General features: G+C 50.8%; 1 pseudogene across 1 annotated transcript; it reads right to left on the reverse strand.

Moving 5' to 3' along the window:
* Nucleotides 1–604: 604 nt before the first annotated feature.
* LOC147857882 (jasmonoyl--L-amino acid synthetase JAR6 pseudogene) lies at nucleotides 605–2,749 on the reverse strand (annotated as a pseudogene). The gene is made up of 2 exons (XR_015530510.1): nucleotides 2,353–2,749; nucleotides 605–2,156 (listed from the first exon to the last, which is right to left on the reverse strand). The product of XR_015530510.1 is annotated as a jasmonoyl--L-amino acid synthetase JAR6 pseudogene (transcript).
* Nucleotides 2,750–3,688: the final 939 nt, after the last annotated feature.

Raw genomic sequence — 3,688 nt, forward strand, 5'->3', positions numbered from 1 at the left:
GATGACAAAAACATATTCCACAATCCCAAGTACATAAGGAACAATTTGAAGATGTAGAGAAGGCAATCAACCTCCCCTTGTGCAAACTTGAAACACGCGTTGAAACGGGGATTTTATCCAAACAAAGAAGCCCATAAGGCAAATATGAATGTCCAAATAGATCTCTCACCCGATGGACAATTGATGAATCTACATAGGCTGTGTTCCTCATAAATTGTGCAAAACAAACACATTGCATGATGTGATATTCCAAAGGATTGAACCTTACATAGGTTATGTTCCTCATAAATTGTCCAAAACAAACATATTGCACGATGTGATATTCCTTAGCTGCAAAGCAACTCCTCCGGTTGGCAATCCACCCACCCTAACACACTCGTGAAATAAATAGCCAAGCATTCAAAGGAGGACTATCACCAACGAGTTTACATGCTACCAATTGGTATCGCATAATATTTATATATTTTAAACGTGTTAAAAAAATGGTTTGTGTGAAGGGTTTAATGACCCTGCCATCATTATATGGTTAAATGAGAATGTACATAATACATTGTTTGCCTTCATGAATCTTCCTACTGCAAAGAATGTACGTGAAGCAGACAGATCACGAAAGGGCGGCGGGGCTGAAGATGTTGGCAACCGCCGAGGAGCGGAGCAGAGAGAGGGCATCGGCGGAGACGAGGCAGCGCGGAGTCTTGTACTGCGTTATGGCCGCGCCGCTCTGCATGAAGCGGTCCAGCAGGCGGGAGAATGTGCCGCGCCGTACGATGCAGAGCTCTAGAGGCCCGATGGTCCCCATCTTCCGCGACGTCACATACCCGGCCTCCACCAACGACCCGTCCATCAGCGCCGCACATTCGGCCAACACCTCCGCTTTTGTCCTCCTCTTTTTATCTCCCGCACTACTCTGCTTCCTCTCCTGCCCTTCGTATGTCCTCCTCTTATACGCCTTCGCACAACTCTGCATCGACTCCATGGTGTTGGTGTTGGTGGTGGTCGCAACTTCCCCCGACTCCCCTTCCACCTCCCAGAAGACCACGTAGTGACCGGGCGTCGTGCTTCTGTCGGCGTAGCTCGTGTAGTCCACCAGCTCCATGGAGCCCCCGCTGGCCTCCACCAACCGCTTTGCCCCCCTGTCCACCACCGCTTTTAGGTCCTTCTCCGTGATCTTGTCGATGTTGAGGCTCAGCATCACGTTCTTCCGGCAGACGTATGCCACCTGCGGCGCGTTGTTGTAGAACCCTGTGACTCGCACGATGTCACCTAGACGGTATCTGTACAGTCCCCATGCTGTCGTCATGACCACCTCGTACTCTTGGCCAACTTCCACGTCCGTTAGTCCAACCGGCGTTCCTTCGTCGTATGCCGCCAGGGCTGCGCCACCACCGTTAGATATGTCATTCATGCAGCTGGATCTCCTGGTCAAGGGAATGAACTCGAAGAAGCCGAGCGTGGGCAGAATGGTGAAGGACACGTCGCTAGGCCTCAAATTTGGGCCCACATTGACACCGATCCAGCCTTCGGTGGCGCCGTAGTCAGCGGACACAAGCGGTACAGTCCCCGCAGTGTAAAACTCAAGTTTCTCTACGTAGACCTCCATTGCGCCAGTGAGGATGGAGAGCAAGTAGGTGCACCGCGGCCACAGGGTGCGGACAACGCCCTTCCAAGCGCCACCTGACTCCAGAGCTCGTTTGGAGGTCAAGCTGCGGCACTTGGCAGCGATGGAGTCCGCGAGCTCGGGATTGGGTCTACGGAGGATGTGCTCTGCCATAGTCGCCCGGAGGACGGGGTCCGTGATCTTCTGGTTGAGCTCACCAGAGCGGATGTCGTGACAGAGTGTGCGCCATTCGGCCTCCAGTGTCCGGAGGGCTTCCACGAGTGTGAACGCGAAGGGGGCGCTGAGGACTTCGACTTCGTGGGCATGGAGGAGGCCGCAGAGGAGGTGGCAGTACATTGACTGGCGGCAGTCGGCAGCGAGGATGACATCTTGAGGGCTACAGGATTGGAATCCGCTCCTCTGCTGCCGCATGCGGAACGCGTCGGTCCGGATCATGTGAGTGGTGGCAGTCCCGGCCCTCAGCCCGCCTTGGGTTGTCGAGAACTTCCCGCAGAAGAGGAACTCCAGGATGCGTGATCCAGGCTTCACCGGATAAATCCTGCACATCACAGATGGAACAGCGCACGCAAGGTTAATTACTTAGTCAGGAGGACGATGAATGATTTGAAAGAGCTGTGAGAATAAGCTGTGAGAATCAGTTGCATTTTTTATTATAGAAATGGCGCATTATAATGAATGAATGGCGTGGTCACTGGTGTAGGTTAAGGTGAAGGAAACAAGAATTATGAGCTCACCCTTGTCGAAAGGCAGCAGCGATGCTGGCTACCTCCAGCGTCCCTTCCCTGAGGCCATGGTGATACAGAAGATACTTGGCCTTGGTATCAGTGGTCCCAGAGCTGAGGCACAGGCCTTGGACAGGGGCTGCCGTGAGGAGCCCCCGTGGCAAGCCATCATTCCCGTGCTCCGCGATCCTTTGAATGAATGGCATGATATCGGCGTGAGTAACCAGAGGAACGGTCTTCTGAAATCTTGGGATGCCATGATCTGCATCTTGTATCATCTTTCCGGTTACCTCATGACATCCCGTGCCATCGCCGACCACCGGCCGTAATAATAATGATTCGATACCATCGAACTGTTGCAGATATTCGCAAGAAGCATTCTCTCTAATGATGGAGTGGAGTAAGTCGGATTGAATTTCGGCTGCATTCTTCGTGATATACTCGAACCGATCGAGGACGGGTTGGAATCGATTGGGTTTCTGATGGGCGGCGCTTGGTAATGGGAAATGGTCACCCGGCAGCAAATCGGAATCGGAATCAGAATTGGAGGCAGAGGAAGAAGGGATGATCCACAGTGGGCGGCCAGGCATGATGATGATGATGATGATGATGGGGATTAGTAGTAGTGATGGGATCTGAGAATGGAGTGGAGTGGTGATGGATGATGAGAATGAGCGGTGATTAATGAATGAAGTGGGATTAGCAGCAGAGGGCAAGCAGGAGGAGGAGGTGGGGGGGGGTTGATGGAATTGAAATTTGAGCAGAGGCCAAGCAGTGGGCTTTTGCTTGACTTGAGTTTGAGTTGATTTAAGTTGAGGTGAGGTGAGGTAAGTGTGTTGGAGTGGGGGTTTTTATAGGCCAAATTCCCGCGGAGACAATTACGTAATGTGAAAAGGACAGGGGGAGTAATGGATTCTCACATGTTTGGAATACATATGTATAGATAGATGAGATAGATGAAAGGAAAGAGAGAGGAGATAATTTTAAAGAGAGTTTGGGAAGATCCCTTGCTCCTGATTCTGCTGCGCCGTGTTTTTCTTTGGGTGAGAACAAACCGTCAACGCTGCTTCTGCTTCTTCTTTATTTAATCATCGTATACAGTGAATGAATGAGCCATGAAACTGTTTGTGTCCTGTGTGTGTGGGCTCTACTCGGTCGGTTCGGTTCTTCTTCTTTCGTCCTTGTTCCTTCTTTTTGTCGACTGCATACAAATGTTATCCAATCCATACATACATACATGTAGGCATGCACGCCTGTTGTTTCCTCTTAAATTCGTTGAAATTCAAACAAAAACATTTGTTTCCTCTTAAATTCGTTGAACTTCAAACAAAAACATAAGAGAGGCCTG

This window comes from Azolla caroliniana, unplaced genomic scaffold (genome assembly GCF_043228905.1).
Source record: "Azolla caroliniana isolate FFs.n. ecotype wild unplaced genomic scaffold, voAzoCaro1.0.p SCAF_11, whole genome shotgun sequence".
Lineage (NCBI taxonomy): Eukaryota > Viridiplantae > Streptophyta > Polypodiopsida > Salviniales > Salviniaceae > Azolla > Azolla caroliniana.